Source organism: Nipponia nippon, unplaced genomic scaffold, assembly GCF_047370975.1.
Source record: "Nipponia nippon isolate SJK-2023a ecotype South Korea unplaced genomic scaffold, ASM4737097v1 scaffold_13, whole genome shotgun sequence".
In the NCBI taxonomy this organism is placed as follows: Eukaryota; Metazoa; Chordata; class Aves; order Pelecaniformes; family Threskiornithidae; genus Nipponia; species Nipponia nippon.
In genome coordinates this window covers 7604707-7620237 of record NW_028262324.1, presented here as the reverse complement: position 1 = coordinate 7620237, position 15531 = coordinate 7604707, and positions in this window count along the sequence as shown.

The window sequence follows — 15531 nt, the reverse complement described above, 5'->3', positions numbered from 1 at the left end:
GCTGTTGGTTAATCAGTGCTCTCTCATCTGAAAGGTGTAATTGTCATTTAATGATGTTTCGGTTAAAATGGAAACTGTGGTCCAACCAGGATTTATTGAGTTCTATGCCAAGCTGTCCATGGACAAACTATGCTTTCCCAACCACTGCCAAACTGAATCTGATTTAAGGAAGCGTAGAAATGAAGATTGGTGGCAAATGAACAGAAATGGATTTGTTTTTTAAAAAGCTCACAGCCAGGAAGAAATATCAGTATTAGATTTGTTTCAAGTAAGTGTTTCGGATGAGTTTGGTGCAGCTGGGTACCGTGCTGGTGAAACCAGCTGAGAGCAGAAAGCCAGAATGAGCACTTCAGTTCTGCACAGCAGGTCAGTCACAGATCTGGATTTACGTATTCCTGAGTTTTACTGTGGTGCCTTATCTGTTGTGAAAGGTTGCCTTTTGGTGGTATAGCAAATGCTATATCTTTTTTATTGGGAAACATAAGAACCATATCAAATTAAAGAAAGAAAAAATATGCTTATGCTGTAGTCCTTCTTCACATCTGTAATGATTTTTCACTGTTTAAGTACTTTTTGTAGTAAAAATACCGACCTATTCGTAGTTAAAGGTCAGATTTATGCAGTAACTGCACTCAGTAGACACAAGAATAAATATGCATCATGAGCCAAAAAAATCTGATTTACTTTTGAAATCTTATTAGGGCAGTTACAGTCTGTTTAAACATGACAAAGAGCACATGGATTAAGCTATTCAGTTTCCAGGGCACAAACAATACAACTTATTTCACTGTACAGGTTTCAACTTTGATGGTTTTTCTGAGGTACACTGCTGCTTTGCATCACTTCAGAGTCGGATCTACACAGACAAGCAGTGTTTTCTTCAGAGTCCAGAGAAAATCCCGGCCTTTCAGTGCAATCGTATGCAATCAGTCAAACCAATTCTCTTTAAAGTAATGGAATTTTTAAATAAAAGATTTCAGTTCAGTTTTCCTTTTCTTACCCCAAGTCATGTATTATCATAAACAGGAATTCTTCCCAATACAATTGATGGGATTTTAATGATGAGCCAAATATATGGTTTAACGAAAAACAAAAAAACCCCTCGCACAAACCATCCTACCATGCAAGAATTAATCCTTAGGCATGTCAAATTCAGTGAGATGGCAAGCAGCAATATAATGCCTCTATTGTCACTGAATTGTCTATCACTGTACAAAACAAATTTGAAAGTGATAAATGTCAAACTCAGTAACAGTGTATATAAGGGGTTTTTGTTATTTCCTCTCATTCTGTTAAAAATTTGACTAAATTAAAATTCACTGAGCATCCACAAAGCAATAAACAGCACTGAGTTATGATGTCCATCTTGGAACTATTGATGAAGCTACATGAAGCTTCATGAGAAAGGGTGAGGACAGGGAGTCCTTCCCACTCTTCCAAGTGGGATCAATGATCCCTCAGTTGTTTCTCTCTAACCTACTCTCTGGTAGACATGACTCCCCACAGATGCTTTAGACACTCTATTCCACTGGTTCACTAGTCTTAAAATTGGAAATTAGTTTTGTAATATCTAGCCTAATTTTCTCTTGCTGACCTTTAAGCTCCTTCACCTAGACATGCTGAATATGATGAAACAGATGATTCCCTTCCTCTGTCAGGGACTTTTATATGTTTAGGAAAAGACATGCCATTTATCACCATACTTTTAGCCTTCTCTCTAGTTCAACAGCCTAAGCATGCTCAGTCTTTCATAACATGTTGTGTTCCTGCTTGCTGCTCTCCTGTGGACTCCCGGGTTGGTTCTCATCCGTCCTGAAGCACAGACTCTGAAGCTGGATGCTGTCTGCTGGCTGAGACCGTGCAGCAGTGCAGGGGAAGGTTTCCTTCACATCTCTAATAAGCATCCACACAAGTGGGCCTGAAAACAACAGCCAGATAAGTTCACATGAAATGGTTTCTCCCCATTTTTGCCAGGTAGTTAATTAAATCAGATGCTGATTCTAGGGGGCATTCAAACAGGTTGTGATTTTCAGTAAGAATAGCAACTAAAAACATGTCTAGGGTTCAATTTTTAACAGGCATTGTTTGCGTGTCAGTCCTTCTAGCATGCACCTACTCATAAAAACAGCTTTTAAACTAAGTAAATGATCAAAAGGACCGTAGTTATGAATACCTTTAAAGTTATTTTACCAAAATGCTCTCAACTTTAACAGACTAGTGCTAACCTGTACACAGCATAACATATAATGCAAATCAATGAAGGACTAATGATATGGAGCTTACCAATCAGAAGCAAATTTAAACAGCTTCCTTCAAATCTTCTTTGTTTATTGTCTGAATCTCCTGATGTTGTAAATTTACATTATCTCTGTTGAGGTCAGGAGTGGCAATGGAAAATGGACTTTCATTTCTTCATTTTCTCATCTTGCATAAAAGCTCAGCATAGGGCATATTCAATCTATCCAAATTAATACTCTGCTTCAAAGACTGTTAAAAAGTCTTAATTTTGAGAATCTGCCAAGAAGTTACTCTGTACAAGTCAGACCTGTTGAGTACCTGAGGGTGGGCACTGAGCACCTGGAACACTTCATGGAACTGTATTTGAAGTATTTGGATGTGGATATTATTAAAGAAGTAAACCAAATGTTCGACTTGCTATAGCACTTTCTGCCATTTAGTACCTTACATATGCACACACTACTTAAATATAAACTCAGAGGCATAAAATGAATTGGTAAGAAGTGGTTTATTTTTTTCTTTGAATCATGAAAATTTCATGGAAGTATTGATAAAAGAGGTAGGATCCAAGGATGGCTATTATGGATATGAGGATTCAAAAGAAGGGGAGGGTGGGGGAAGTATTCAGAAGAATAAGATTTGCTGTCACTAGCTATTCTCTGTTCAAATCCGTTCTACAAGAGCAATGAAGCAATCACAACTCAATGGCTGTTGCTGGAGGAGTTTATTTTTTCTGGGAAGAACCTACTTATTTTCCCCTCTGATGCACAGGACTCTGCTGTTTGTTCTTCTAGGGAATCTCCCTCTATGATAAAGTCAGTAAAAGTTTTACTTTACTGGGAAATTCTGGTTTGGGCCCAGCCTTTCCAGGTTCCCAGATCTCACAGCTGGGAGCAGATTTTCAAGAGTGTGACTTCCATTCAGGCTTCTAAATGACACCATGGCCAGTCTCATTATTTAAAATGGAAGCTCCTTGGCTTTCAGTACTTCCGTCTAACGTTTCTAAAGAGATCATCTGTCTGCTGAGGTCTTCGGAAAAGGTGATTGAACTTTTTGCTTAAATGGGAACTTAATAGCTAAAAACCTCAGTCATAATAACGCATGGTGTGATCACTTCAGAAATAAAACAGCAAAAACAAGAGAAGTTGATTAGAACGAGGAAAGCGTGAGGAGCGCTTTGGATACTATTCAGATTTTGTACTGTAGTCATCAGTGAGGGAAAAACATTAATAATTTAAGCAATACTTTATTATTTCATCTATTTCTACCAAGGCTTCTAACTGAACAAGGGTCAGACATTGATCAGGGATAATTAATTGAAATCTAACCTTTCTGCTGAAATCAGTTGGCCTTTCATTAGCAGTAACAGACCTGTCCTGCAGTCCTTGAAAATGAAAGGAAAATCTACTTCATTTTAGATCTAGGGTGTTCAGTCATTCAGTTGTGTTTAACTGGATGATTACTGAAATATCCAAATACACTTATTTTTATTTCAGTTTAGGGAAAAGTGGATTTTTTTACTGGCTTTTTAGGCCTTTTTTCATAGTTTATAACATGGATGAACATTTTGCAACCAACTGAATAGATTACTGAAAACTGAATTAAAGATCAGATTTTTTTCCCAACTTTTTAAGAAATCAGAGGACCCAACTTTTGTATCCTGCTAAGTTAGAATCATTTTCAGGTGTGTTACAATGATTTGCATGTGTTTATTGTAATGGCATTCTCAGATGTTGCTGAGCTCTTTATAAGCATGATTAAGGAGATATTAGCAGTTCAAATTACAGACTTATGTGTCCTTTGATCCAAACACTGGCTCCCCCAAGTAAGTTGCCTTCAGAAATGAGTGTTTGTTGTTCAGATTGCCAGCAGCAAGAGCAGCCAGCGCAGAAGCTCAAATACATCTTAATTGTCATGATTACTCTCTCCTGATTTAGGAAACACTTGTTCCCAGCTCTGTTCTATTTAATGTGGCAGAGAAACATCTTACGAGCGCTTTAAAGTATGAAAGAAATGCTGTTGCTGGACTTCATGTCCCTACTTTGGTTCTTTCATGACTGATGCTTGAAAGAGGGGGCTACTGAGGGCAGTAAGTTAAAATGTGCATTTGCAGCTACAAGTGTGTTCAAAACTCTCTCATCTTTGACTTGATATGAGACAGCAGAAGGCAGCCTCACTTGAGGCACTGGATGCCTGAGATTAACCAGGGGAGTTCTAGCAGAGAGTAACTACTCTGAACTTCAGCCTTTCCTTTGAACACCTATCAACTTACAGAAATGGATGAAAATTTTAACATCATGGTTCCCTTAAAATGTCACCATTATAGTCTCCAGAGGGGTCCCTTTTGCTCACTTGGAGCTTTTGAGACCTGTTCTAGATACAAAGATTTTATTGATGATAATTTTCAGACAACTTCTCCTGGCTTTCATCTCTCGTCTCACTCTCTCCTACCTTTTAGATTCAACTCGCAGGAGAAGAAAGTGAATATGTTCAAACCCTGAGCCTGATTTGCCTTTTGGTGGTGCAGACCCAGAGCTGTTTTGGAGGTTACTTAAAGGAATGTGGGGGTAGATCCTTGGCAGGCAGACCACATCAATGATGAACCCAGGAATATTCAGCAACCTACATTCAACTAAGTTGAAGGGAAATGACTCCATGTCTTGCAAATATGTGGACTCAGATGGTAAAATCCTGGTGACAGAAGAATTTGCAAAGATAGGAAGTGGCTGAGGATTGAAGCAAGCTGTATGATCCATCTCATTTTCCCCTAGTGTTTGCATTAGTTTTCTGGGGCAAAATTTTACCTTTCCATGTTCTAAAATTGTATCATGTTTCTGTAGTAGTTCCTGATTTTTTTTTTTTAAATGTTGAGTTTATTATGATGATTTCACTTCTCTCTTTCACAGTTAATACCAAAGACATCCAATCACCATACACTGCATAAATACGAAAAATATGATGTGAGAAATCAGCATGGTAAGATTCATTGTCTTTGTATATAGCTAAAGCACAAATTACATGATCATGAAGCTCTGTTTATAATCCATCAATGCTGTGTTTCTGTCATCTGTGTTTCCAGGGGAAATTTGTTCTTTTTTTGCCCTAATGTTACCTTTCTAAAAGGTGGTAGTCTTGATTTCTCTGACTTCTTCTTTCCTTGGATAAATGTATGAGGGCATGCTGTCAATCATTTGTCCTTTTTTTTTTGTTTTGCTTTTTTCTCTCACATATTTCAGAAAGGATCTTGAAATATTTTCCCATAAGATTGACCTTTCTGAGAAGTGGCAGGCAGGTAGTGTTCTTTGATATACCCTAACCTAATAATCCAGCTGCCCAAGGTGGGTTCAAAATGAAATCTTGGCCCCAATAATAGAATTGCTACTTTAAAATATACATGAACAGGCCAAAGATTGAGCCTGGAATACCACAGAAAAACAAAACAGAAGAATTCCCTCATGTCCTGCTGTATCTTACTCCTCCCACCTCCTTTTCTTTCCATATTAGACTGTGTGATCTAATGGAACACAAACATTGGTGGCAACGCAACGCCGTAGTGACTAGCCAGATGCTATAAAGAACTATGTGCCATTTGTGGATATTGATGAAATTGTCTAAAACTTTGATAGATTTTAGGAAACGTTCTCTAGCTAATTTCACTAAGGTATAAATGAAAAACTGCCTAAGAAACAGAAGAATAAAAGATGCTGATAATGTTTTTTTAGTGTTTTTGCTGGGTTTTGAGCTTGGTGAATGATCTCTACTTAGCTTTGTGGTTTCTACTTTTCTTCAAATAATGACAAAATGTACAATGATTTAACTCAAGATCCAAAATAAAAATTGAGCTATTATAGCTCTGGTAGCTAAAAAACTACTTTTTATAACTTCCATTAGTTTAACATGCTATACTTTTTCAGTTATTTGAAGTTCAGAAGAGATGGATGAACCTCTGTAATGTTTAAATAACCACTCTAGACAATGTGTTTGGGAGAGCAGTGGAGTTAAGGTGGCTTTTCCCCAATGCTTTTGGGGGACTGCATTTTCCTGATTTATCTTGTGATCTGGATGTCTAATTAAAACAGCTGAATCATGAGATAGCAGTTATAGCCAAGCTAGCCTTCCTCCATTTCTTGATGTTTGTTTTGGAATCCAATTTGCAACCATCTTCTGCATTTTTGCCACCACAAGGACCGATGCTGCTGCCATCGCCCCTTCATGGAGCTCCGTTCCAAATCAGTTTGGAAAAAATCCTTCATTCAGACTTTTGCAGTTACCTTCTTAGGAGGCCTGAGTATGTGTGAACAAGTTACTGCCTCACAGCTGCGTATAAGTAACAGCCTTTAAGAGGGTAAAAATGAAGCCATGTGTCTTAGGTTACCTTTCTTTCAGTGTGGGAGCATGAGTGGTCATTGAGCAACAGTTTGGTGGGGAAAGGTCACATTTGTCCTTACTCTGTGGTAACTGGTTTTTCTGTCCTTTTTTGTGTATGATTTACCTACCTTTGTTGGCTGCCGATTGTCTTCTAGGTCACTGGAGCTAATTTCTAGCATAGTCTGTTATAATACAGTGGCACCTGCCTTTAGGGTTTACATTACCTTTCTCCTTCTCCTTTCTTCCTAACCCTTAAGAAAGTGTGTATTAAGTCAGAATTTGTATCAGGATTTAGGCTACTGGCCCAAAGACTGTTTGTTCGTTCTTTCTTGTTGTTGTAAACTTGAAACTTGATCTGAGGGAGTTGATGGAACTGTTTATTTACCTTATTTAAAATAATAAAAAAAAAATGTCAAGGGCTCTTCAAGCACTTTTCATCTTTTCTGTATGTGTTTTTACATGCTATTTTAATATACGTAAAACACTTGCCTCACAGAAGCTGGTAAACGAATGTTCTCATGGACTGTGGGAACCATTGGAGAGTAGTATTAGATCGTGTGGTACGAAGCAAGCAAAGGAAGGACACTTATGTCCCTTATTCCAGACATATGGATGAACAGAGTGAAAACTTTATTCTTAAATTTCAGATGGCTTTTCCAAAGATAGCATTCGTTCTCACTCATTTCCAGCAAAATATACAGGGCACTGGAGAATTGTATAAGTACAGCTGTATTGTGATATAACTATTTATAGTCACTGATACAAGAAAGAGGTTTTTCTGTGTCTTTGAGGGAGAAGAATCAGACACCTAATCAGCTAATTGGCAACTTGCTTAATGTTTTGCCTGCTTAACTTCATTATTAGGGAAAAGATCCCTTGCAATGTGTATTGATGTGTCTAAACAATCAATAAGTGAAACATCTAATTTAAAAAAAAAATCCATTTATATGGCACACAGCAATTTAATTAATTGTAGTTAGGAACAAATTGGGATTGATTAGTGCTCATTGTTACTTAACACCACTTTCTCTTGTTATTACTCAGTAATATTGTCGAAAAAAAATTAAAAGATAGAAAAGACCTTTCTTTTTTCCATCATTGCAAGAATAGAAATCTTTTCCAATAAGTAAAGATTCATGTCAAAACAAGAAGTTAACAATTCTTTTTATAGCATTTTTATAAAATGTTCAAATATTTTAACAGTTGGGCTTGATGATCTTAAAGGTCTTTTCCAACCTAAATGATTCTGTGATTCTAAAAGCACTATTTGTGAAAGTTAAGTATATAAAATTTGGATATAGATTTTTCTTTTCTAAGTGTTTAAACACTTGCTTAATCATCGGTTGATTTTATGCAGCTATATAGGGAAATAATAAGGGAAGTCTAGAGTATGACAAGTATTTTATAATTGTCCATGTGTTCAAACATTATAATATATGTAACAGGTATGTATTAAGTCTAACATTTCAGTGAATCTTCCAGAAGGCCTAATTAAACTTTCACTCAATTTAGTGGAACCTTTAGCTGGAGTGAATTTGATGCTTTTGGAGAACATTTTTGCAAATTTCCAACCACTTTTCTGAGGAGGATAGGAAGCTTGCTGACAGAAATGTTCTTCTTTCAAACAGCCCTTCAAGAGGATGCTGCTAGCTTCATTTCTCTGCTTATAGCTATAATTGACACTGAAAAAACCTACCCTGAAGTGGGAAATGAAATTGAAACTGTAATGATAACTGTAATAATTTGATTAGTTATAATTACTCCTCACAATAAATAAGGGTTGACTTTTACTTACACAATTCTCTTTCCTCCACAAGGAAAGAGGGCTACCCTTTCAAACTGGAACCCCAGTTTTCTTCTTTTAATTTTGAATTTAATTATTTTTCATTGAATAATACAGAAGACTATCAGATGGTCTTGGGTATCTTTATACTAGAGCATTATTTTATCTTACTGTGTACTGAGTTTCCAATTGAAATGTTTCCTTGGTTGTGTAAAAAAGTACAATCCTCGGGTGGGAAAATTATGGTCACTGTTGTTATACATAGCAATTGATTCAATACAAGAAAAAATAGCACCTACAAGATATGAAATTGCTTTTTGGTGAGAGTGGAAAGATTCCAAAATTGCCATGCTCATATATCCCAAAAGAAATGACAAATTCTGGACAATAGCCAAGAACAGTATTTGGCAGAGAACAGAAGTGAAGGAAAGTTGGTGAGAAGAGATATCTCGTATCTTCTTTCCTAAAGTCTATTACGATGGTTTTAAGGACAGAAAGATGTAAGGACTGGACTTCCCTGTGTCTCTTTATAATTCATAATTACAAACCCAGTTAAAATAAATTGTGATATTTTTTTTTGCTTTACCACAAGGCTAAAATTATATACTGCTTTGATTCCAAAGCAAATTATTTATTCAGGCTTTGATTTCAAGCATGAACTGTTCCAGTACTGTTTATCATGGTTTATCTGACAGGTACTGCCTTTAAAAGATACATACTCTCTTTAATGATTTGTATTTTAATGCTCTTTAAATACTCATCACTATAATTTATACGAATATGCACTTGGTTAGTTTTCTTTTCAAGCTAGAAGAAGAAATGCATTAGGCTTACTGAGTTCTTATTCACATCTTTGATGAAGTATCAATTTGTTTCTTTCAGCTTTCATGACTTATAAATGCTCAGCATTGTAGGTCAAGTATTAAATGCTAGTTTAAGATTCCTGCTGCTTAAATACAGATTTGTGTTTTTGTTTTACTACACTGTTACACTATGGTTTTATTCTCATTATTTGATAATAGCAGGTTCAGCAGGTGTATTTGTGAATAACTTCATTTTTGGGAAGTGGGGAATGAACAGAAATTGTCAGTGCCTGTTTTAATAGATATCAGTAAACAGATGTTGTAAAAATACAATTGTCTCCCTTACACACTGCTACCTAGAGAGACTTGAGGAAATAACTATTCACAGCAGTTTACTGTAAAATTCATGTATTTAAAACAAGAATTCTCTACAGTATGTATAAATAAAAGAATTAATAATGAAAAAGGATTGATAAACAATCAACTTCAGTATCTCAGTCTTTGGTCTGGTTTGCTACTGAGTGGAAGCCACCACCAGTAAAACTGTATCTGAGTAGGAATTTGGAGGAAAGGAGTAAAGCAGTGGATATTCACAGGATGCCTGTCAAATACTTGGTTTATTGACTGCAATCTGAGGTCAGTGTCTGACACTCACTCCATCTATAGCTACATTGGGAAGGATTAAATAAATTTTTCTTTGAAATGTCTTATAAGGGACTTGGCAGCTCTCATGCATGCCCTTTTGAGGCCTTGCAGAGTTTTTATGGGAACCAAAGGATCTGTTCACTTTAAAACTATTAATTCTAATTGCATGAGATAATTGAGCTCTAAAATAATACCCATGTAGGACTGATTTTTCTCCAGCAGCATACAGGGAACAAAGAGTTTGTTCATATGCACTGGCAATGTTAACTTCTGCAAAGTAGAAACTTCTTTAAAGTCCGATGCAGTGCAACATTGTGAAGGATGCAAACTTTTCATGATGATTAGAAAGAGATTGTGTTTGAAAATAAACTGTTTTCTGCAGACATACTTTCAAAATTGATTTATGTTACTCCTGCATCCCACCTGTAGAAGAACTCTAAGTATACAGCTTTTAATGCTGGTTATCAGTTATCAACACTGATTTGAATAATAAAAGCAAACTATTTTAAAGGGAGTAAGAATTTTTTTTTCCCCCTACCTCTAAAGGGCACTATGTATTTACATTAGAGCAAAGTATAAATGTTTCTTAAAAATAATCACTTTGGCATTTTGAAGTGTGCTGATGATAGAAAAGATGTAATGAAAATATCTTTGATTAGAAAGTCCTTTTCTTGTGGAGTTCAGCAGAATATAGTGGAAGGTGCTTTACTGAATTTACTATAAAATTTTTAGAACGTATTAGAATTAAGGGTAAAAAAGAAAAGCTCTATGGAAATGTATATATGTTCTACTAAATGCTAGCAAGTATAGCAACACTTCTGCAGGTTAGTCTTACATCTTGCATAATTTTCCATTCACAAAAATAAAAATATATTTGGTCATTTTGATTTTTTTTTTAAAGAGCACAGCACTTCATTGTTATATATTGAATTATAATGGCAGTATATCCCTAATAGGATTTGAATTTGTTAGCAAGTAATTTTGGTGTTTGGTAGAAAATCTAGTCCAGCAAGCAGCAGTTATTACTGAGGTGGATACTGAGCCGGGCTCAGGCATGGGGTGAAGAAGCTGTGGGCTCGTCCCTGTCCCTCCACAGAAGCCAGTGGGCTCCCAAGCAGGGTCATTCTGAGCCTGCCTGGGGTGCTGATCCAGACAAAAAGCAAACCTTGCACCAAAACAAAAAAAAATTAATTTTTAAATTGGGGCAGTTCTTCTACTGCTATATGTAAGTGCTTGTGTTTGCACAGCGGAAGGCTGCTGCTTTGCTGTTCAGGGCCTGGCCGTGCTGCTGCTGAACAACGGGGCCATGAAACCATAGACTCCAGGTACAAATGTTCATCTATAAATACCAGCAGATGAAAACTGTAGTCTTTTGGAAAAGGGTACTCTCTGCATCAACACCTTCACTGCTGTAATGGTCTCTTAGAACTGGTATTTTCCTGTTGGATTACAAAGGCAGCGAGACAGATTTGTTGGAGCCACACACAAAGGAACCCACAGCCGGGCCTGAGTGAGGCCTGCATGTGCTGCTGTGATAGAGGAATATGGAGGCAGACGTAATGCGATTTCCACATCAATCTTGAAGAATGTGAACACCTTTAACAGGAATCAGTTTTGCCGATACTAACTGCTGTCAGAATGGCAGTACTGTTTTATGTTGCTCTATACCCTGGGTAATGTAATACCTTCCCCACTCCGCACCGTACAAGTAGGCCATATTCTGAGTCTGCTCTGTATTCCTGGCTGGGAGTTAGTCTTTAATTTATCTCCATTTTCCCCCCCTCTTTCTGTGGCTGTTGATTTTTATTATAAGCTGGATCCTACCAACACTACATTCATAAGCAAACCTGACTTCAGTGAGAACAGAACAAGACCTTATGTTCTGCAATTAGAAAAGTGCTTGCTCACCTTATTGCCTTCAAAATGTTATGGTAGAATGAGTCTACTCAGCACTTCCATACATATTTTTGGTATTTCTACTTTCCATTACTCTGTTTTTTTCCCCTCCCAGCCTCGGAGTCTACTGAAATGATGAATTTGTTTGACATTTACCAGAGGCATGTTGCTCCCTATGTCTCTTACCGGTCAAGCAGTGTTAGCACAGCCTTGAGTTGCCATGATACAGGGATGTTGTTCTAAGCTAATCTGCAAGCAGCGTTTCATATTTGTATGTGGCATTGTATGGAAATGCCTGGGCGTAGTCCTCAAAGAACATAACTAGAGTGAAAAACTTTGTCAGTCAGCTTATCCCAAGCTTTAGTGAAACCTCTGTGGAAAATCACTGAAAACAGACTAAATGCTACAAAAAATTGCCAGCACTTGATTAATATCTAGAATATTGCACTCTGGAGCTATATTTACAGTAATTTGCTGTGTGTTTAGCTTACAGGTAAAAGGCAGCATTAACAAAGATGTAGCTGGGCTCTTGATTTTGTATAATTTACTGTGTTGTGGTGAAGACCGTCAGATATCTATGTGATCTAGTGGAAAAACAATGTGCTAAATAACTGTATTTGTAAAACCTTATATATAATAAGTTATTCATGCGCCTGTTTCAAAAGACCACTATTAACATTTGGTTTTTGACATTCCAACATCAGATCTAGTATTTTCGTTTTAGCTGAACTTCTTGGTAGGGCTTCTCCCGCAATGTTCCAGAATTGGGTATAAAAGAATTACAATTCTTAATATAGATAAATGCTAAAATTACTTCCTTAGCAAGCATAAAATGAATCTAAATATGTATGACAGTCAATTTTATTACTTGTTTCTGTATGGGAAAAAAAATGATAAGAGGTATAGAATGGATAAATACATTTCTAAATGCTAAAATTATCAGTTCTAGAGAGTGAACACTCAGTAGGGCTTGAAAATTGATAAGAAAGTATTTCCACGTAAGTCACATCCAGTAGAAATTTTGGAGGCTTTTTAAAAATTGATCGAGTGTTTGTATCTTGTGTATGAAAGATAACAGACAAGGAACAAAGGGAAATATATATGACAGAAACACGGCAATTTACAATGAACAGAAATGTGGAAACAGGTATGCTAGCTGGATGTAGGGCTTCATTTTCTATGATATTGTGATAAACAAAAATTAACACCTTTAAAATTGTTGCACAATTTATTCCTGCTTCCTGCTTGATGTGATGATAATCTCTAAAAGTGAGGATCATTTTTGGTTCATTTTCAGTGGTATTTTGATAGAAATTTTTGCATTTAAGGAGTGAGAAATATAGAACTGACACAGTGTTTAACAGTTCGAGTTCAGGACTCCTGCTACTAAACCCTTGGACCAGTAAACCCATGCCAATACTGAACTTAAAAGTTACCAAAAAAAAAAAAAAGTAAGTTGATAGAGTTGGATGGAAAATATATAAAATAAAGCTTTTATTTTAACACTTCCTTCCTTTCTACTTAGTTGCTGATGTTTTGTTTTTTTGTTTTTTTGGTTTTTTTCACAAAGAAAATGCTAGTTTTACAGTGTCTTTAAAAGATATTAAAAGATGGACATGAGCCGTTCCTTCTGGGGGAAGAGAAGTTCAGATGAGTTGGAGCTCTTGTCATTAAAAAACTGACAATGTTACAACATATTAGAAGTCAAGGCAACACAAAAGTGGGGAAAAGAATAGGTTTGAAGTACAGCTCACTCTTATTTTCTTGCTCATCCTGGGGCAGGGCATAGTCGAAAGACTTTTCATTTTACAGTATCTCGTTTCTGCTGCATTTACTAGACACAACAGATAGATATACATTCACTTTGAGATGTTTCTATTGTGCACGGAAATCCACCCACCTTAAAGGTGAAAATGCAGCAGTTGTTCCTCACTAGTATTGCTACAGGATCATTTCAGAGCACAGACAGTCTTGGAGAATGTACTGTAACATTCACATACACTCTTCATGCTATATCTCTGCATAAAAAGGGGACAATCCTTTTTCAGAATTAGCTGTGTTTGAATGAATAAATTTTTTATAGCTACTTTTCAAATTATGCAAGTGTAATATCAAGTTTTTCATAATACTTATTTTCTTTATGAAAATCTTGACTTCACTCATTTCAAGTAGACAACAGCTTTTTATTGAAGTATGGCAGATGCATGATATAGTGATGCACACTTATTGAATCATCCATTTTATGTTATGTGCTGAGTGTGTCTAATTCTTCCCACAGCAACTTGCTACACTGCAATCCTGACCCTCCTAGAGGATCATTTTTTTGTGGCAGTATAAAAAAAAATATCACCTTTGTCTCTTAAACCATCTAGTTTTTCCTTTCCCTCCAGCCTTCAAACAAACAGTTTGTACACTGAAAGGAGGGGGGGTGATGACATCTTTGAGCTGAATAAGTAATGTAATCGTATTTAGGAGATAATATTTTACTGAGGTCAGGGTAAGGAAATGGGCTGATAACCACAGGCAAGGAGGACAAGGAAAAGGGTTGATAACCACAGGCAAGGAGGACTGTGGTGAGAGTGTTTGCTCAGAGAAAAGGCAGGATGGACACTGTTTAACTTGATGTGAAGCCTTGACCTCAACGGAAAGATGAAATATGATTGTGGAAGAGTATTTTAAATTTTTTTTAACTCAGCTATCTGGTCTAGATATGCCAGTGAGCTTCTTTCAAACCCGAATGTGTGTAATGTTTCTGGGGCTCATTTTATATGATAAAAGATGAAGGGGTTTATACTACAGTGTGCTGAGCATTCCCAGTTCCCATTGTGCTTGCCTGGATTTCACAAAGTTCCTCTCTATTGGATTTTTTTCTTGTTGTCCAGTATATTATCTGAATAAAATATTGCTTTCCCTAGCACAACAGAAGTGGCAAAAATAGCAAAAACACTGCAGTTTCATTGCACAGTGGTTGAACCACGAGCTCACCATGTGCTGCAGGTGGTAGGATCTGTACTGTGTCGGGACAGCATCTCTCCTGCCTGGCAAGGGAGGCAGGAGCCGGGTAGAGCTAGCATGTTCCACCACCCACAAGCTGGTTTAAACCAGAGTGGTTGGAGTCGATTTTCTAACTCTCCTCCTGAAGTAGTCTAAGCATTTTCCCCTCCCCCAGTTATAGCTGCTCCTGAGGCTGTGGGGAGGAAGAATCTCAGCCTTGGCAACTGGGCTGTGCTAAGCCTCAGGTACGGGATCATCTGGCACTGAAGTGTGTAGCTGCAGAAAAGCTAAATAGTAAGACTTTGGCAATTTTGGGTGTTCAAAACTTCTAGTAAAGACTAGTGAGAATCCCTTGAGGGGGGAGCAACGTTGAATATGTAGCTAGTTGCATTGTTCAGAGATAGATTTAATTGAACTATAAGGTTGGAGGTGATTAAAAAATTTCTCTGCATTTTCAACCTTTGTGAGCATTGAGTGTGCAGATTTTTTTTTTGTTTTTGAGGAAGAAGTGATTTTCATATAAGATCAGTAATGCGTGTAAAGATGTGCCAAGAGAAATGATGTCAGATGCATTACTGACAGACTGGAATACAGAAAAACAGTATTGCTTCTTAAGCCAAGGCACTAGGGTTTTGGCATAGATCAAAAGTGGTGCAAAAGCAAATTCATTAATAGAGTATGAATTGGAGTTTAACATATGCGTATTTTCAAAATGGGGTTGTCACTCAAAAATCTTTTTCCTGGTGTTGTGAAAGAGAAATGATTGTTCTCCCAGAACCAGTCAGAGTCTCTGAGTCAACATCT